At 34.2% G+C, this 22,539-nt stretch overlaps 1 long non-coding RNA gene across 1 annotated transcript in view; it reads right to left on the bottom strand.

Moving 5' to 3' along the window:
* The window catches only part of LOC143304375 (uncharacterized), a 41,923-nt gene extending 20,325 nt beyond the window's left edge, over positions 1–21,598 (bottom strand). The window contains exon 1 of the long non-coding RNA XR_013061066.1: positions 20,853–21,598. This is a non-coding gene — a long non-coding RNA (uncharacterized LOC143304375). The remainder of the gene's footprint in view (positions 1–20,852) is intronic.
* Positions 21,599–22,539: the final 941 nt, after the last annotated feature.

Raw genomic sequence — 22,539 nt, 5'->3', positions numbered from 1 at the left:
AATCTGTAGATGCAATGAAGAAAAGAAGATGCTTCATTTGCGGTAGTGACGTCATCTAAGTGTTAAGTGTCCGGAGAGGGGAGAAGGTGTTAGGTGTTCCGAGTGCAGCGGATTTGGACATATTGCAGCGAGGTGTACGGCACGACCGAAAGAGACTTGCGTAGTGTCAAGATCCGAAAAGGGGAAGTATGTGAAGGAAGTAATCGCAGGAATTAAGCTTCTATTCTCTGAAATTACTCTCAAATCTCAGAGTCAACCCTTCAAATTCTCCACACTGGATCTTCGATTCTTAATATTTGTAATATCGTAGAATAGCTTTGATTGGAGATCGGCTGAAATTAGAAAACACCGTGTACGTCGTCTTTCGTGGTTTGTTTACATCCAAGAGCGCCTAGTAACAGTGACGCGAGAAAAGATAAGCAGCGTCAAAACAGAAGTACGGTTCCACATTTCAAGGAGTGGCAATCGAGAGGCCAGAGTATGTGAGCCGAAAAGTGTGCGTGTGTGTGTGTGAGAGAGGACGAGAGCAAGAGCGAGCACGACCGAGCAGGAGTGTATTGGCGAAGATCAGAGCTAATTGAGTCGTCGAAGAGTAGAGTCGTTAGAGGTTTCGAGTCGTCGAAGAGTAGAGTCGTGAGAATTGATAGAGTTGTTAGAGAGAGAGAGAGTGTGTGTTTTAGATTCGTTGTGACGAGAGTGATCAAATAACTGTAAAGTTATTTGATATAGATACGAGTATTGCATTTAGTTTCCGTTAAATAAATATCGTTCCCTGTCCAATTTATATTTGTATATTCAATTTAATATTAATAAATTGTAAGTAATCGGAAAAAAATTTCTATCCTTATCTTCCGATATTACATATTTGAAGCATAAATTAAAAATCGACACATTGACTACTTCAAAGAAATTAGCCCGAACGAGACATAACTCGTTCATCGTGGTTTTCGCGCGAAGTAAATATGCGGTTTCTCAATCGTTGTGAGATTCCAACGACGTTAATTCTGTCGAAACGGCGACGCGCGACGACGATCGCACATTCTGTTGCTAGCGAGTGCTTGCAAATCGCGAAAGGTATTTCAAGGTGTAATTACATCCACATCCAATTGGATCGCACCTTCGTTCGGTTGCTAGGTCAACAACCTTCGATGTTATTCAAATAATGCAACGGCTGGGGCAGCCGGTAGCGAGTCGTAAAAGTTTCAATAAAACACGTTCCTGCTAGTGAACGTATGTTAAGACTTACACCGAGTTTTATTTCGCTACGCCGTTTACTAGTTCGAAACGATCGATTGCATAATAGTAGCTGTTTCTTTCATCTCGGAAACACGATCGTAAACGGTGACAACGATCCAGCTTATTCCTGATCGTGTTAATTTCCACGCAAACTTTGTAAACATTATACGTCGCGACGCTCTCGTTGACGCGTCATTCCCTCCAACTCGAAAGTCTTGCAACTTTGTTGATCCGTTTTCTGTGTAAAATTGGTTACGAGCATCAGGGGACTTATCGTCGTAATCGGTAAATTGTTTATTAAGGATCTACAGCTTTTAAGGATTTCTCTCTAGAGATTTAGAGATTAGAAGTTTCATTAACGCGTTATCGTGTCCCTAACTCGATCTTTTTTCGTGTAAATTGGTCACGAGACTTACGAGCTTCGTTGTAAATAGAAGATTAGTAATATTTCGTAGTTTCGTGATAGTATATAGACATTTTAGTGCTTAAACGCGCAATTTTTAGTTCGCTTTTCGCTCGCATCGGCGCTATGAAACGGATCAATATCTCAACACTTTCCTTTAGTTCTACGAATCATCTTTCGACCGGCTTTTCTTGGCCTACCGTTTCCTAACGCTGTCCTAATACTATCGTCTTGCTGAGATCCTTTTTCCGATTGTATCTTCTGCTTATTTTATTATAAATCCGAACTTTCATTCACGTCGTATGTTTTACAGCGTTCCAATAAATGTAACCAGTAGGTGCTCTAATACTCAAACGCACCTGTGCGTATCTCTGCATATTTGCTGAAAAAAAAGATGAATCTTACGTTACATTTTCAATATGCGTAATAAGCCGAAAATTTCTCTGATGCTAATCCTTCGTAACAAAAGGATGGCATCACTATATGCATGAAAATAGCATTTGGCAATCGTTAGAAACACAATACATGGATATATATGTAGTTGCCAAATTAACCTTCGCGGTGTTCAAAGTGAACGGCTAGAAACGATTGATTTTCGCTATACGCGCATGGTTCGATTGCACCATAATTCGTTATTAAGACGTTTCGAGAGAGGCAAAGGATGTGGTGTCGCAACGTGTTGCGCTCGCACACGTTTATCCTTGGATAAAATTCCCGGAGCGCGTATTATCGCGTACGCCGCGCGAACGCGTTGAACCTTCGCGCAAACAATGAGAGCGTGAACGCGAAAAAATAGCGTTGAGCACGTAACATTCGGCCTGATATCGTTGATTGGCCGCGAATCGTCAACATGCACGGGACAGTTTTACGTAAAGACATTCGATCCGTACAATTATGTTAAGACGTCGACCATAGAACGTACTACGTTGATGCAATTAAAATTTCAATGAAACAGGAGAACGCGCTAATAACTAGTCACCCCGTTGTTGACCAGAACGTACAAATACTTTTGTTTAAGAGCTGCTCGTTAGTGTTTACCGCGTGCAGCGATTAAGTGACGAACAAATTACGTTCAAAGGGTATAGAGCTCGTTCTCGATTAAAATTCTCCTAACTTTCTAATGGTATTAGAAATTATAACTTGAACGTATGTACGCGACTGGCAATAAATATCAGGACAGCCGCGGATATTTAGTATAAATCGAATATGTGTTCCATTGTCCTTAATTTCTTTTATTATCGATTATTATTATTATAATTTTTATATTAATATTAATATTATTTAATATTTTAATATTAATATTATTTAATTTATTCTATTATTGATTCGTTCCATTCCGTTTACGTCATAATACGTAGCCTGCGGATTTTTACGCATATTTTTCAGAATATAAAGGAAGCGAAAAAAAAAACTAGAAGCTGGATAAAAAATTGTTTTACCTCGATTAAACGTTACAAAGCGTGCTACTTTCCGATGTTTTATATATTTCCATGTGTCACACGTGTACTTCGCAATTTTGCCCTTTCAGATTTCACAGAAATGCATAAAACTTCCGTGACCTAATTTTTTGGCACGTGCACGTGCTTCAAAATAAATTCGATGATATTAAATACCAGATTATAGGAACCAGAAATGAAGAGTTCTACAACGATGGAATGGGTAAATGATTGTAGATCAGACGAAAGACAATAGCAAACAACGATATAGCGATGATTAATTAATGGAAGATTTTTTCCTTTCAGTAAACAAAAATAGAACTTAACGAACTCAGTAATTGATAAATGATTACGTATAAGATAAGTGCATTTTCCAACTGTGAGTCATAGTTAACGTTTAGTTTAACCTAGGTAGGATCTTAGCTTTGGAGTAAATAAGTATAATAGTAGCAGAAAATCGATAGAATTGTTAAAAGGCTGTGACTAATCCTGGTCGACTGGTCAGTTATCTGAATCTATTGTTATTTTGCTAGTATACTTTTCGAATCATTTTCAGCTATTCTATGGGCAAGCATTCGTTTCTTTCGCGCATGCCACGTATCATTCGCTCATTAACTCGTTTTTGAAAGCTTTTACCGGCGAATGAAAAACGTAACGTACACTTGCATAATGCGTTCGAAGTGTTCGTTCGTTCAATATTCATGTAAAGGTTAGGCGATACGCGTGATAAGTCGCGATGCTACGAGATGTGATTAGATGCGGATGTTAATATCTTGTAAATACCTTTCCTCGACTATGATAATCATCGAACACTAAGAATTTCGCAAATCGATGCAATTAATCGGTGATCTTGTGGGAAGAAATTTCGATATCACGATAATGTTAACGATAGTATGTTAATTACGACTAGTACCGTTACTGTTACATTGTTTCATAATTAGTATTAGTTTAATATAGTCAACGACTCCTCCGCAAGCATCCGTGCAAGTGTTATTTATTATTATGCTCACCTTCTATTGGAAAGTTCTTGCCTTGCTCAGCAAGTCTTTTTGATTTTTTTCCTGTAGAACTTCCGCGTGTTACCGATTTTTATGCTATGTACGTGTTTGTAGGAGAACTTTTTTGAGCCGCGAAGTTTTCTTTCGACGATTCAACGATCGAAAATCAAAGAGAACCAATGTTCTCTCTTTCGATAAGGTATGTGATGATAGCCATTGCCAAAATTATTGATATATTTATCTGGTTGAAGACAATCTAGCAAATTATACAGCAAGCCTAATGAAATAATAATAATCTTTATCATTAAATTGCGCCATTATTTCATAATTTCATTGAAGGATAATAGAAATTCACGAAGCCTTCAAATTGGATTTCATATTATAATAATGTAAACATCGTTTGACGGTATTATCTGGTTGTGAATAGGGTTGATTTGATTCAGACAGCGCCAGTCATCATGACATCGACTTCCTATCTCGTTATGTAACATTCATCAGAATAACAGACGCAATTACCGTCACTGAATTATCTTAATGACATTCGTTATTAATGAGTAAATGTTTTCGACATACGTCGGAGGTCGCAAATCTTGGATCATCTTTCTTTATTATCTGTTTAGATCCAATCCAGTTCCTTCACAGAACTTCTTTCCCTTCAATTTACCTAATTTAATAATTCTTCAAAATTTTCTCATTTTCATTTCTCATTGCATTGTTTATTATATATTCTACAAACCCGTATGAACACAACGCAATAAATTGACACGATAAAAGCGTTGAGATAATAACCACGAGACAATACTCGACAATAATAATACGAGACAATAATAATCGAAAAGGCTGATGAAACAAAGGAATGAGTAATTTGTAAAGACAGGAAAACAGCAATTAACGTACATCCAGCTACAATTGAAAATAACTTTCTTCGCTTTAAATGAAATTCCAATCAAATACGTTTTATCAGACTCGACTAACAATCAATATTATTAGCTCAACAAATACTCGAGATTCCCAATGTTTTTTGTCGAGTTTCAAATAGAAAGTTAATTACTCGCTTGTCGGAACGTCCATCGGCATCGAAGACCGTGAACCAATCTACGTTATCTTCTCCTTCGTTTCAGGCTGTCGCTGGCGATACCAGTCAACCGCGAAGGTTACTCGAGAAATTTTGCTAAATGGAAGCCACGTACCGGACCCATCGTGGCCAACGAAAGATTGCCAACAAGGATGGGAATTTAATTATACCACCGTCCCTTATGCGTCTGTGGCATCCGAGGTGACAGAAAAAGTTCGACTTGTAATTTCCTGCTTTTTGAATATTTTATCTGTTCCTATCAATCAATCCCTTTATACTGTGTATGTCGTATTCGATTATTTGCATGATCTATTTCGATAAAAAATAAGCGTAGTGTGCAATTTTTGGAAAGAAAGAAGAACGATGGAAAGGGTCGAATAAACGTTTGTGGAAAGATCGATAGTTCAGAAGTGGGAAAATTAACAATGTCGATTTCCACAGAGGAAAATTATAGTACGTAACAGAATTACTAGTACATATTGCAGTAATAATTAGTGCATGTAGTGAAATTACAGAATACATTCTAAATTCAAGCGTTACATTGCCAAATAAAATACAATCTGAAAATGAAACTGAAAATGAAAATACCGGATTGAAAAGAAACTTTAATAAAACGTTATAACGAGCAACAGCGCGAACACACAGATTTGTTCGACATAAATTGCAAGACTTTTTGCTCCAGTGGATTTCCATGAACTTTGCGTCGCTCGTCAGGAGGAGAATTATTCATCGAGGGGTAGGAAGCATCCAGAAGAAGGACGCGAGAACGCGCAGGGTCTTAAGCTTCTCCTTCTTTTTTCCTCAAAGGGAAAGGAAAAAGGACAGAGGCGCGCTTCATTAGGAATTTCGAAACTTTGATCGAAAATTCGTTTAATCGAGGCGTTGAAATTGCTATAAGATTCCCGTGATGCTGATCGTGATCAGAAGTAAATCATTCGACTGTAGTTTTCTGTTGCAGCTGGGATGGGTTTGTCAGTATGATGCACTGCCAACCATAGCTCAAAGTATCTTCTTCATCGGCGCTATCTTCGGAGGATTAATTTTTGGATGGGTTGCTGATCAATATGGAAGAATACCAGCTTTGCTCGGAGCTAATTTAATGGGATTTCTCGCTAGGGTGGCTACTGCGTTCACGGGTAGCTTCTGGCAGTTCACTTTGTGTCGTTTTTTCGTTGGATTCGCCTTTGATAATTGCTTCACTATGATGTACATATTAGGTAACCGTTTTTCAATAATTTCTTTTTTGCCCTGGAATTGAGTTTGAAAGCCACACAGTGGCTACAAAAAGTACTTGTACGTATGTATCCTTATTTCCCAATGAAGCGTCTCTCTTCCTTTTTTTTAAATCAGTTTTTACGTTTCATTTTGATAGCATTAATTATTTATAAGCATGTATGAAAGTATTACAAATGATACGAAAGCTAATATTTTAATCAGTCTTATCTTAAGACTTAGTCTTAATTAATTGGTATATATATAAATGCTGTTCTAAATACGATGGTGTACAGTTACTTTTTGTAATTACTGTAAGCAGAAAGATCTCTAAGTTTAAATAACAAAGTAATCTCTACAACATACTGTAAAACTGTTGTTATGCTTGATTTACGACTGACGTTTCTACAAGTATATGAATTTTGCAACAGAACTCACGTTGCCATGCAACAATTTAAATGAAATTGAAAACCATTCAAAGTTACGAAGAAAGATGCTTAAATACATATGAATATACATGAGGTCATACATATTTATTTTTTAACTGCGGCGTTTATATCAAAGAGAGGGAGAGAGACAGAGAAAAATTAATTTTCCTGTTTTATAAGAATTTCATGCAAGATAAAAATATGAAACTTTAAGATAGTTGGATTTATATATACCATTGAATATTTATAATATTTAAAGGTAGTTAGTTCGCAATCATTTTCTATACTAATATTTTCCCTCTATACTCGCGATCAATTATAATTTTGTTTTCTCTTTTAACGAGACAATATTCTGATTACAAAGGATTAGTTGTTCAAAATTGTTTTTCATTTCTGGACAACTATAGCATACCAGGGTTTTCATAAACTTTCACTTCCCAACGGAAAGCGAAGGTAACGAATGAATGGTTCTACAACGAACGCTTCCACAACTATAAATCTATGTATATATATACATACATGTATATGGTTTTAATTAAAATGAACATCTTCTTCTAGCAAACTTATTTAAAATTCGTAAAAATATCACATAATAATATAAAACAATCAAGTAACATTTTAAATATTCCATTGAAAATTCTAATAAATTGTTTAATATAAGATCGATATAATTCATGCTGAATTCATTGTCTGATATCCATAATACAGGCAATTTATAATACAAAATTTTATTATAACTCTACATGAAAAAATTTCAATTATAATACTGTAGAAATATATTTTCCAGTTATTGTTCTAATATCAATATACTGAAGAGAAAATCTAGACTAGTCTCTGTCTTGAAAGATATTTTATACCCTGAAAGTACAGCGTTAAGACCCTGATTGAAACTTTTGAAGAGACTCTGTTGAAACGTAAGAACGCTGATTGAAAGTTCATCAGACGAGTCATTGAAACGAGTTTTCTTGATCGAATAGCAAGTTTGTCCTGCAGACAGCATTCCAATTGTGAAAATCGAGAACAAAGAAACTCAGGTGACGTGCATTAACCCTGAATCGATGACTCAAGCCGAGGTTGGAAAAATTTACAATTTGTTCGACAAAACAAGGCCAAGTTGACGAGATTCGTGGCTGGTTCGTTAATGATTTGGCGTTCGAATTTTCTTATTTCTATTCTAATTATCAAGGTCGATTAAACGATTGATCACGAATATTCGACGGAAATATTGAGAGAGAAGGCTCGATCTGTACGAGTGTAAATCGTATTTTAATCAATGACTTGAGAAAGTGAGATATTGATTGAAACTAAGATAAGTGATACTAATTCGTTTCGAGCGCGTAACAAATTACATCATCGGATTCATTGATTTGCAAATAATTCTATATTCAGTTCCGTATTTATAATCGAGCGTAGCGAAGATAAAATGAAAGGGACGTGATTATCCGAGGGTCTCACAACTAGAGGAAAATCGATGGAAACGAGGAAATCCTTAATTGTAGAAACTGCGTAGAAAATACCGTGGAAAATATCATATATATTTTAATAGAAATATTTTTGTACTTTTTTTTAAACATTAAAACTTTAGAGCTTTAGAAGCTTTATGTATTAGTATACGTATTTATACAGACTTTGAAATTCATAACAAATTTCTCTAGATAGATGCGGATTTTTTGTATTGTTTCGTATGTATACTTGTGTCACTTTTCTTTCTAACGATATTTAGTTAAAAAGTTCGTCTATATCATTTATAATAGATTTTGTTTTTATTTATATTAATGTTAATTTTATATTAATAAAAATCGCTGAAATTTTTAGTATCATCATTATTTAGTATCATCGAATTTCTTTCTTCTTTATGTTCCATATTATTATTAAAATTCTCTAATAAACATTCAAATATCCTATAGAATATTTCCATTATTTTTCACGTATTATTTGCAGTCATATTTTCCATATTTTATTATCGATAAAGTTTGAGTTGGTTCTTTAAATTCCTATTCAACATTCCAGCTAACCAGTCGATATCAATAACACGTGCCTTTCTTCCTGCCAGGATTTATAACTTATTCAAGCAGAACCTCACTCGACCAGCTCGTTGAAAGCGTAGAATTCGATCAACTTCATACAACTCACATACAAACTGCAGATAATGCTAACAGTGGGAGGAAAATATGAGACTGCAAAGCGTATAAACCTAGTAGTTTATAAAAGCATTTACATATTTACCACAGAAAAATTATATGTATGTAGAATATGTGTTACATAAAACATTCTGAAATTTCATTAGCATTGTAATGATTATATTGGTAAAGTTTGAAACATTTCTGAAGATGCACATAGAAGTTACGAGATATTTAATGCAAGCATTTATTTAGTACAAATATACAGCATAAATAGTTATCTTAAACATGTAATAAATGGTTATCAAATATCGGGATTTATTAATATAATAAATGTTTGACTATTTTTATAATTAAATATTTTTATAATTACTGTGAAATATATAATTACGCTAAATAATTTTGTATCTTGTATATAGATTTTTAAATTTACTTAATTGAAACTCTGCATTATAATAACCGTATTTATAATTCTGACGTCATATTCGATATAATTATTATATGACTTTATTACGATCCTAATGAAATTCCAATATATTCATGAATATATAACGGAAACGTAATAATACTTTGTTGTACTAATTATGATACCATCATATATAATAAATATAAATAAATAAAAAATGTCTATAAATGCTAAGATACTTTTACGAGCCAACAGGCGAGAAGGAAGAAACGAAAGAAAAGAAAGAAGAGAACGAACGTTAATCAGTTTCGAAACGTTAACAACGTCCTTGCGTTGGACGGTGCTCGCGTTTATCGATTGGTCGCATTGCGAGATATCGGTCAGATTATTATTATTAATACGATCGTCTGTAATTTATCTTTGCTAACTGTGCCGCACGGAATCTTCGTTTACAATAAATGAGTTGTCGCTTTTGATCGAACGGTAACACGATATGAAATTACAGGGTGACGGAAACAGCTGGGAGAAAAGCGAATACTTTTTCTGCGCGAATAATGTAATGTTAAAGGCAGTAAACCTTGAGAGGCGAAGTGATGAAACGAGTGGTCTCAGAGAAGCTTCTTTACGTCTTCTTCTCCTTTCTGTATCCTTTCTATGAGAATAATATCTCGTCTTCAGAAGAGATCTCCTCGCCCTATCTACGCGTTGTAAAGGCAATACAAACTGAATGATACATATATTTAAAAAACGATATTTTGTTGGTTTTATGAATATTGATTTTTATAACGTGAGGTTCTTCTACTCTTATTTTCTATTAAATTAATGATACATATATTTTAGAATGGCTGTTGCAATGGTGATGATGATAATGGTGTTGATGATTTGCGAAAGAAGATGTTGAAAATTACAGACAGCATAAATAATATTTAGATTTCATGGAAGTTGATTTTTGTAATGCGAGATTCTTCTATTCTTATTTTTCATTAAATTTCTATGTAGAAAATTATTAAACATTTGGATATAACTGGGAGATTATTTCCGTTCATGCGTACCGAGTTACTCGATGGTCTCGTACCGAAGCTGATAACCAACCCAGATTTTCAGGAAAGCGATTAATAGCTTAAAATTTATTCGTGCGAGATAACAATCCAAAATGTAGTTAAAGTTTTTAAGCATTGTTTGTTAGGATTACGAGAAAATGATGAATTAACAGTTATGTATAGACACGTTATATATATGTAGGAGGTCCAGAGCGTATTGGGAAAATTTACGGCGAATTAAACAGGAAATTCCGAGATATCTGCTCAAAATATCTGATTTGTGGAATTATCCTATTAATTAATTAATTCAGGTAATAATTAAAAATTAATTCAGGTAATTTTAGAGAATAGAAATATCTGAAACCCGTGATTTAAACGAACGTTCGTCATTTTGGTTTATTATGAATTATAAATTGGTTCATTATGAAGCATGAAAAGTAAAAATCAATGGTACAAAGTGATCTTAAATAAGGAAGCGAGTTCCATGGTAAACATGGTTCGAGCATCGCAATTATAATAAAGCAAAAAAAAAAAAAAAAGAAACAACCACTGAGCGGTAATTATCTGGAAGCCACTAGTTACAACTGATTGAAGGTGATTCCGGATTAGAAGCAAGCCACTATTAAGTGGCTAACACGGTTGCTTCATTAAGAGCAATCACTCCCTATTTTACGGCAACTACAAATAGACGTTGTTCACTATGATCTATTTCCACGTGTTTATCGCATCTTGTCCTGTTATGCGATTAAAGAGTTACAACCTTGCGTTTCTAATTTATTGGACGTATACGCACCAGACATTAATTTCGTCTACGTATTCGTGAAATTGCGAGATTCATTCATCGCGAAGGTCAGTTCAATTGTTCAAGATAACTTCTCATCGTTTTAATCTGTTTTCTTGTACGAAAATAGAGTAATATTTACTTGTCATTGCACTGTGGATATATATCGATATGTTCGTTCAGGAAGTCAATTGTTTTCATCGAATTAGACTCGACTTTCCGTAGAGAATGTTCGTTTCGACATAAATATGTATCTCAGGCTTATCGATCTTTCAATATCTACCATAAATAGCTTAACAAGGTAACACACGCTCGTGTTTGAATTATGTAAATGATCCTTTGACTCTAACGATCCGTTTATTCACAGTTAATTTATGATATTGCTAGTTACGCGTGATTCTACCTTTTGTATCTTTAAGAAATACAGGGTGATTGGTAATTGGTGATACAAGCGGAAAGGGGGTGATTCTACGCGAAAAAAGAAGTCGAAAATATAGAATAAAAATTTAAAAATTTAAAAATTTAAAAATTTAAAAATTTTAAAAATTTTAAAAATAACGTCAATTGAGACAACGATCTACAGTGAGATCCGTTATAACGAGACGTGATAAAGTGCACGCGTACCGAGCGAAAATTCAAAGTCGATTTTCTCGAAAACAAAGCCTCAAACGAAAAATTTTTATTCTATATTTTCGACTTCTTTTTTCACGTAGAATCATCCCCTTTCCGCGTGTACCACCAGTTACCAACCACCCTGTATAATTCGTAAATAGAAACGTATTCTTGTCGATAAGTATCGAAACACTTACGGAAATTTAAATGGGCTTGAACAATCATCGGGAAATTATTAAAGTCCTTGTTATTAGATCTAAACACGATTTAATCGTAGAACTAAACACGTTTGTTAAATTAATCTATATATTGTATATCTACTTTTTATATATTTGTAACTCAAATTTTTCTTCTTCATATTGCGTTAAGTTGCCCCAAAAGTTTCTTTCGTTTTATATTATTTTATTGAATTACGTATGATCTATTTTGTCCCAATGAATATAATTCAATAAAATAATATAAAACAAAAAATAGTATGCGTCTATTATCTCCTTACGAGACGAAAGAAATTTCTGCGACAACCTAATATATTGTTCCATTCTTTATTCACAGAATATTTCTTTCACAGATGATTCTTCTAAATATTATGTTTTTTATTCCAGTATTAGAATACGTTGGACCAAAGTGGAGGACATTCGTGGCGAATATGTCGATCGCAATATTCTTCACATTTGCAACTTGCATTCTACCCTGGATCGCCTATTATTTGGCCGATTGGAGGATGACCTGTATTGTCACCTCAGTTCCTCTTGTTCTAGCCGTAGGTACGCCATGGTTGATACCGGAAAGCGCTCGATGGCTGGTTAGCCAAGGTCAGATAGACAGGGCCATTAAAATCCTTGGCAAATTCGAGCGAATCAACGGCACCAAGGTGCCCGATGACATCTATAGACGATTCCGGGTAAATAAACCGATTACCGCAATCTTTTCCGTATTTTCTACTTTTATGATCTTTCCTGCTTTATGTGCGTTCTATAAATACCAATTTATATGCCTTTAAGCATATCATATAATCATTTTCTTTGAATAGAAGTCTAATTGGGTCTTTTACGTAATGAAAATTTGTTTACAACCTAGTAATTTTATATCTTATTCATCACCTAAATTGCCAGCGATAAATTGCTGTCAATTCTGTTATTGTCTGTTATTGTCTATTTCTGTAATGTTATTTATTGAATTTGTATATTGTTTTTATCTTTGAAAATTTTTATACAAATAGATTAAACATTTGGAAACTGCTCAGTCTATGAATAGATCATGGCAATATTAACGATATAAGGAGATAATCGACTTTCAGAGGTTTGATGTTTTATAAAGTAAAATGAAAAAATTTGCGAACGTCCAAGTAAACTATTTCGAAAGGATCGTCTCATACAAATATAACATAAACTTTCTTCCGGATTTTATCGTAATCTTTGTACACATAACAGGTTCACATAAATTTGTAAGAAAAACAGACAAACGACATTAACTAGTTAAAAATTTGCTAATAACAGGAAACCTGTGCCAGAATCTGCAAAGAGGAGGAAGCAGACAAAACGTACTCCGTGTTGGATCTATTTAGAACGCCACGACTACGGAATATCACGATTCTATTTATTGTTATTTGGTTCGTATCGCTATTAAACAGATATCAAATAGATTGACGTAAAATCGGAATTGTATCTTGTAAAAATCTCACGAACAGTTTTATATCTTTTGTCTAAAAATACTTCATTTCTGAAGCAAGGAATTTGCTTCTCACATGAAATATGATAGCGTGCTTTTCTTTATCATATGAAATTGTTTTACGATATATAGGATGGCGATTTCTTTGGTGTTCGATGGTCACGTACGAAACGTCGATAATTTAGGCCTGGACGTGTTTGTTACGTTCACGATTGCTGCAGCAACCGAGCTGCCTGCTGACACGTTCCTCGCGCTCGTTCTTGATCGATGGGGCAGAAGATGGCTGGCGTGTGGTTCCCTCGTCATTTCTGGTATCTTCAGCATCTGGGCTTCTGCCGTTTCCAATAGTTCGTACATTTCGTTTTTATATATTCACCCTTCTATATTACTGATCAATCTTCTAAATAACCTAAGTCGATAATTTTGACTTAATCAGACGAATATTTTTCATTCGTATAACATTGTGCTTTTTGAAAGGAAGAAAATGTATATTTTGGAATATTTATAACATGCAAATGCTTGTAGATTATTTGCTACATTGCTAGAATAGTTTCCAAGCCCTATCATGTATCCGTTGTATAGATATTTTATTTCCCCTTCTACTGCTTTGATCATAAGATCGCTTCGTATTTCCGCATATATCAAAGGGCGTTGAACATTTTTGCAAGGTTATTGCAAAATGGAGGATACTATCGAAGGCTTATTGCTGTCACTTGTACGTTCTAACTGGAGTGTCCTTTAAATAATTTGCTTCTTATTAGATCCTTTTTGCAAATAGGAAGATAATATTTTTGGGACGTGAGGATTGTTAAATAAAAATGTAATGTAATCAGATGTAAATTGTCATTGGAATAGAAGAGTTTGTTTAGAAGAAATGATCATGAAATACACAAAATGTATCGTGCGTAATGTGTAAATAATAATTAATTCCAAAGACAATTAATGAAAATTTTAAATAATAGAGCACCATACCTCCGGTTCCTGCTTATTTTGACACTGTGCAGAATGTCACACGATTGTTGCCTTTTTTTTTTAAAGATTATTCAGTTAAGAAACAAGCACCAATAAAAAAGCAATTATAGTTAATTATTAAAAAATCCAAGTAGGTATTACATAAATAAAATTATCAAGGAAGATATTTATCGTAAAGATTGTGTGCTTATGAAAGAAGTAAACGAAATTATTGTAGCTCCATAGTAATTTGTATGAATCTTTGAATCTTGTTTAAATAAAATTTTCGATAAAAATTTGATTCTATCAGTGAACGATTACTACAGTTAATTACTGGATAATTAAAACAAGTAAGTAAAATTATTGTTACAATAATCCCGACAAATTCGTGATATTATTCAACTAGAATCGTTAAGAAAAAATTCGACACCGTTAGCGAACGCCATTTTACTTTTACTTCACGAAGGCCAACGTTATAAACGTTGAATCAAGAGCAATCATTTTCAATATAAAATATAAAATGAATCCTTAATTTGCCGCCAATTAAACTCTTTCCCAACCACCTTCGTCTTCTAAGAAACCTTTCATACCCCAAAGAGAAATCCCCTTTTGCACAAACTCGCTTTTTTTCAACCATCGTACAACACGATATGATATTTACACCGTGCAAATTTACACGATTCAGATCTCAATCTTGCAAATCATTTCGAAAATAGATCGATGATTAAATCGATTATAAAATCGTCCCTGCAAGTTTTAATTGATTAATTATTTCTTTATTTGATGAAATATTATTTATTATTTAAATATCGTTAATTTACTGGCGTTCAATGAAATTTCTCGTAGAATTAAGTTCGTTTAAAATATTATTAATTTAATGACATTTTTTGTAAGATAATTGCGGTTAGATTTGATCTTTCACGAAATCTACGAGATGATCGCGTTCGATTAATCACCGATGTAGCGCATATGTAAAACATTTAAAACAGTCCATACATAGATGTTTCATAAGTGTAGATGGTTATTTATTACGGTTCTGTGTAATTAATGTTCGTTGCGATTACCACGAACTTAGATAAAAAAAAGAGTATTAATGACGAGAGAACCGGAAGTGACCAGTCCGTGACATAACTGTTATTTTCTAGGGGCTTGGTAACATTTGCATAAATTATTTCGCGTATACTGTAACGCACTTTACGTTACAACGGTATGCCGATGGACACGAGAAAAGAATTTTTCTGCCACAAATTGAATGGCATTTTTGGCGATAATGATTGTGTGGAATGATGATTACTTTAATTGAGATTCTAATCGAGATTTAAGTGATATATGAAGTTTGTACTTTCCAATAGGATACATGGAGAAAAATGTCTTCGAAAGAGAATATGCTATTTTTGAATACACCATTTTTTAATAAGTCTAACAAATTCTGGATCTTTTAATTCACAAGGTTGCAAATCTCCAAATTGTTCATTCTGAATTTTCGAATCTTCTAGTCTCACGATCTTTGAATTTTCTAATCTTCGAATCATTAAAAATCCTAATTTTCATAGAATTTTCAAGGAAGCTATAAAATAAAAATATAAAATATAAAATAAGAAAATTTGAAAAAGATACATAATGCGTTCGATCCAACACCATTTGCTCATAGTAAAAAAAAAAAAAGATAAAAGAAATTGTATGCAAAATAGGTAAACGTATTATAGTAAGTATTAGTCAATTATAGCAGATTGCTATCATTAATCAGTAATTATCCGAGTCGTAGCTGCATCTGTATATACATGAAGTATACAACACTGAAAATACATTTTCCTTAACAAAAATACTGAATAAACACATTCCTACGTAGCAACTAGTCAGCTGTGATAAATTGTTCGCTTTGAACAACGATCGACTAAGTTAGCATTGATTTCCGGATTGTGCGTAAAGCGTGCAATAAAACGAACACGTGTTTATCCCTAACGTTAAGCCAGGACCACCTAAATTAATACGAATTTTCCCATCAGGTACCGTCCTTATTCTGACAAAAAAATGCAAGCGATATTTGTGCATGTAAATAATTTGTCTGTGTGTATATATAATAACTTATATGAAAAAAGTATTGCGATATTTCTCGTACATTGCTAGATATAATGATTTTAAATAATTCTGGCTCAAAAATTCGATTAAGAATTACATTGCAATTTCTAGAAAATTGTTACAACATTAAAAAAGCGAGATCCCTTAGAATATGGTATATCAAAAAAATCTTACAACCAATAATTTTACGATTAAAAAATGTAAGAAACCTCCCCAAAGTAATCGATCCGTGAAATTAATGAGAAACGTATGCTCCAGCAAAAGCTACGCGTGAATATTGAACACAGCTTCAAAACCGACCTTTTCCGATTGAAAACGCATAGCAGAGTAGCAATAACTCGTCCACCGACGCACCAATGAAAATGGAGGCTCGTAACGATCGTCATAACTCGAGTGACTTAACGATCTCAGGACGATCGTTATCGACCGATCGCTTCCGTTCCGGCCTGGACGTTTAACAACGAGGACAAGCGTGTGTCAAACGTTCTCGGTAACCGGTTACACAAAAGTGCGCACCTTGAACAACTATTACATCCCAGAACTAATTAATAAGAGCGATCATGGCTAGCATGGATACATATAGTTTGCATACATGATTTTTCCCTGCGGGGCCAGTTTTCTCGCCTTCAAATCGATCAGGGAAAGCGATCGTGATCACGATCGAGCCATTGAAATTCATTCGATGCACACGAGATACAGCATAGCGTTTTGATCTCGCGGAACTCGCACAAACTTATAGACTCGTAACAGTACAAAGTGGAACGATCGTTTGGTTTCACTTCCAACCGTAAGTCTTCCTATTGATTGGTATTCTTCTTGGTCGTAAGGGAAAACGAAGAAAAGAAAGGAAAGAAATCTGTTATTAATATTGGAATACCATCGTTTTCGAGGAATTATCGTTCTATTTATTTATTTATAATGGCGTTATCGAGTTAATTGTTTCTTAATATGATACATTAAAACACTTATTGTAGTCGATAGAAACAGAAATTTTATTTAAGATTGCAATCCCAATTATCTGATTTTCCTGACGGACAATTTATATGGATCGATTGGAATTCATATAACAAGAGTTCACCAATTTTCTTCGCTACTCATCATTTTTCGTTCGCGTGATACGAGCTCACGTTCAAGTGAGTGCTTCAAATCGGTAAAAGTTCGATTAATTAATCGAGTTCTACCATATTTAACGCGAATAAGCTTTTAAGCGAAATAAAAATTTGTTGTAATACACAATGAGTAAGTTAGATTAATTATCGCTTTATATGATAAAAGTCCATGGTCCAGCGACAACATTGGAATTATTTTTTTCTTATTCATCTTGGAATTTATGATTGTTTACGGCGTTCTTTTTTGCGACAAATTGAGCTTATGGAAGTAATTTCTCTTCTAGAAAAATTGAACGCTAACGCCGTGTGCCAGGATAATGTGCAAGAACTAGTGTACAAAGAGTTGATCATTTTGGCTTCTGAAAGACTATATGAGTCACGGTTGTCCTATTCTTGTTGCTTAATTGCAGTGTTTGACCACCTGTTCTAGAATAGTGAGTTTACCTCTCACTGATCGGCATCGATTGGTATTTTGTAGTACAGTGCTTTGTTAGTCGATCGTGGCATTTAAACATACCAAGTTCACAGAGAAGAAGGCAGTTTTCTAAGTTTACGTTCTTTAGAAAAACATAATTTTGTCATGAAAACGTCCGACCTTTTGATACCCATCTAAATATGTTATACATAGTCTCGATAAATATCACGATAATGGATAAGTATATATAGTCGCGTTTCTGTTATAGTAAAAGTGAACACTGATGCTATCGAAAACACTTGTATATTTTTAGAAATTCCAAAAACAACAAATCCGATGTCAGTGATTTTATCTGATTTGCTAGTTTCTAGCGTTAAGATTGAATACACAGCTGGCAAATTTTCTATTTCAAAGATCTATTTAACTTTGTGATTAAACAGCTTTCTACAAAGTTTTGCGGATTTGTTAGTTATCTTCGAAAGAATAAGCAAGCTTTAAAGGACTTTGATCTAGTAAGTTTATTCCTCTTCAACCTTATACTTAATCATAAAGTAACGCTATAATTAGAAAATCAACATAAATGGATTTATCATATTTCTTCTGTCTAACCTTCTTTAAAATAATTAGCTGTTAAATGAGCCAGAGTTCTAGGAAATCTCTGATGCTGTTGATCTTCAACGAGATACAGATATCTGACAGATACTATCAAAATTCTATAGACGTCTATCCTTCAACTCTCAGCATACCAATGTTTATGCCATCATCGACGTTTCTTCACAAAGGGTCCTTAAAGAACTTTATGATTCTGTTACTCCTAAGTTACTTTGTACTGTTATATTTTTGTCATAATAGTGCCTACTAGAAATGTTTACCTAGTATATGAGTTTCACTATTATTACCATTCTATCGTATGTTGTACTCGGAGTTAGTTACAGTTTCTCAGAAACGTCTAACTTACTCTTAGTTATTCTGGCACAGACGCTGTGTTTCACTTACTGAAAAAATAAACAAAAGAAGCAAAATGATGTACGTAATATACTAAAACATTGTAAGATACCGTGGTAATTTTTCTATTTCTTGTGTAAATCATTTCAACTTGTTTTTTAATGTTTTTATTCCTAATTGGTACACCGAAATGGATGTAGCAAATGTATATCACGGTATTATCCAAATAGCCTAATATCCGAACGTTCTATTATCCAAACACAATATTTCTTCGTAACGAATGCCCTTTTCCGTTTCAAATATGTACATACGTATGTCGTCAGTGTTCATACACAATGTACTCTTTCCTTGATTTGATTCATTGAATTGTGATTATACGAATTTGGTATGAAACTAGGAAGCGGTCTAACTATCGCAGGAAAATACGATGTAAACGAGAAAACTGGAAAGTGATGTAAGCGCAACAAAATTAGAAAAATACACGATATTGGAGAAGCCAGAGTCACAGACATTAAAGAAAGAAAAACATAATTGAAAATTCTTCAAAGCACGTAGATTCCTCGAATGTTGGCAACGGTAGAAAGCCGCAAGTATTCTGATGTAATGAAATGTTTCACGTAGACGATAATAATGGCGATTTTATATAAATGAAAACAGCAGACGAAAACTCTAATAAAAAGATATCTTCTCATGCCGAAGCACTCGTGGCACTCGTAGAAGAACTCCGATAATTCGAAGTACGATAAAGAACGTAACTCTGTGTAGTTATTTACGTTGAAAAAATTATCTGATTATGGATTCATAAATATTTAAAGAATCTGTCGATTACTCTTAAACTGTATTTGGATAAATGAAATTTCGTCTTCCTATTATTTCAGAAAAGAGAGGCTCTACTACATTGTCTGCAGTATGTTTCTAATAATTAGTAAAATATCTGAACTAAATCAATGTAGACGTGAAAGTCACTGCACATCAGTATATTAAAGGTCAACACAAATACACTGACTGTCACATCACGAAGACATTTTAAAGAACTAATAAGGACAAAATTGTTTATTTAACAAGTCAAAATCTCGATCAATTAACGGACCACCATTATATCGTGATATTTAACGAAACTTCCAATCTTAAGAGCCATATATTATTATATTATAGCAGTGTTATAGCAGTCATTGGCTCGGATTTTAATTAAATTGGTCGTGAAAGTGAGAAGAGACCGAGTAATCACGAAGAAAAGGTATGTATGTAACTTGATCGAAGCAAATACCAAACTTTTAGTTGTTATCTTCAACGAGGGAAATTTGGTCATCTAAGTAGGTTATCGACGCAAGTGTTAATGAGAGATAAAACACGATTGGAGCAATGAAAGAACTTCATTCTTTTTCCTTCTTCGCAAAATAGCAAATATACAGTAGCTCACATGAAAATATCTGAATATTTGTGCAAACATTTTTTAAATATATCATGTGTATTATGTTCGCGATCAATGAATATCGCAGTAGCTCATATATGAGTTTTCAGATTGACTAAAAATTTGACTGACCTACAATAGTCATGTCTCATTCCGATACTAAAGAAATTTTTAAATATTTTATGTAACGCATACAATAAAGATACGTAAGTTATCTATGCTAAATGCTGAAATACTTATAGAAGTCCTTTATGGATATAGTAGATATTATAATATGTGTGTTAGGCGAAACATTTTGAAGTTTAATTATCACCGTAATGAGACACGGCTAAGGTAACACAGGTACGGTTATATCGAACAAGTTTTTCCCGATATACTTCATAATGTTCCGTGTAACAGATAACATACATTATACACCAAAGCCTTTTACGACCAGCGTTCAAATACTTTCACGACGAACCACTGTACCAAAATTCAAGTCTCACGCGACACATCGATACGAATGATCGGTGCAAACAAACGTTTACCTTTTCCACGATCGTCCGAGAGCAACGCGAAACTTCACTAGGCGTATCACAAATCTCGTCGTGGTTTTGTTTCTAAAACGAGAAACTCTCTGCAGAAGTCACAGAAATAAAATGAAATCTAGCTTCTTCACTTTTGTCCGACTCGATAAGTCGATTTCGAACAAACTTTACTCTTTTCTTCTTCTTCTTCTTCTTCTTCCGGATGTCTTTTCACTGTTTCAACAGGATAAAACGGAAATTGGAAAAATAACAAAAAAAATCGCGGATCGCAACGACTCTCGTGATCCTGTGATCCAAGTCCAGGACACGTGCTCGATCTCGATCGTCACAATGATCTTGGGTGCACGGATCCTCGATTTTTCGGATGCCGCGCTACATCGTCGTTTAAAAGGGGGCACGCACCGACTGTTCGCCGCGTGGACAATTAGCGGGGCTTTATAGCGTGTGCAAACGAAAGCGGAGCCCCACCAGCGTCGTGTGTGCGGCTATTGGACGATGACTTTGGTCTCCGTGGATCGTCCCGTCGACAGCAACGCCGAAGTCGAAGACGTCACTGGAGAACTGCGGGGATTTTACGATTCCAAAGAGCCGCTTCTCCTGTTGCACCGCGACCGTTGGGTTTTCTCGTGACTCGTTTGCACGCTTTTTGCCCTTCTCGCTCTTCTCACTACCATCGCAATCTTCTTTCTCTCTCGTCGCTTTGTCGCGACACGTATACGCGACCGGAAAGCGAGAAACATAAACTGGTGACGCGCAGGTGAGTGTACCTTCCGAGAACGTTGCGACGTTGTTGCATGGTTTGATATGTTAGTTTGTTAACTGTGTTTGGTTAACTAACTTAATTCGCCTATTGGTGACTCATGGAAATTTGAGTGATATTACGAGGTGAAGTTGCGGAGTATTTGGAGTGAGAATTTGTGAATTTCCTGTGTTTCACCATGTTACGTATGGTAATTTACAGTGTTGTTTGTATAATATAGATTGGAAGAGATACAATAATAAGCAGACAGCTAGGCTGGTTAATTGATCAGGAATATTAATTGAGTATGAATTGTTTAGCAAGAAAGAGAAAAAGGTATAATTCTAAGTTGCTTTGCTGCGTACATTGGGATTTATGATATACGAAAGATCGATTTCTTTCAGGTAGGAAAGAATGATTATAAAATAGAAATTATTACGTAATTTTTAGTATCGCATGTTTACCGTGGTATTGAATTCGGCTAATGAAATGTGAACTGGAAAAACAATGATCATGTGAATCAAACGTTGATTATTCATCCGTCGAAGCGTTAGTCAGATATCGTGTAACTGATAGTTCCTTGAGTGGTTTCAAAGTCGAACAATGAAACAATTTGAAATAATCGTTCCATTATCGACAAAATGAACGAATTTATCTAATGGGGCTCGTTAATTTATTCGACTTTTAATATTAATTACTAATTGTTATAGAAATTGATTTAACAAATTTGATATAAATTGATTTACCATTAATTAATCGATGGTAGAAAAGAAACGTTGGAAAATGAGTAATATGTAGCTTTAGTTTTACAGATTTTACAAAATAAATGTTACTATTTAAGAAAAAATGAATTTGATGGGGTAAAAGCTATATGGAAATATACTAACGACTTAACGAATTTAAATTTAAAGGACTTTAGAAACAAAGAAACAGAGACAAACTTTAGTT

The sequence above is a fragment of the Bombus vancouverensis genome, unplaced genomic scaffold, assembly GCF_051014615.1.
Source record: "Bombus vancouverensis nearcticus unplaced genomic scaffold, iyBomVanc1_principal scaffold0033, whole genome shotgun sequence".
Taxonomy (NCBI): Eukaryota; Metazoa; Arthropoda; class Insecta; order Hymenoptera; family Apidae; genus Bombus; species Bombus vancouverensis.
Note: the sequence above shows the minus strand (reverse complement) of the source record. Positions and strands in the feature narration are given on the sequence as shown.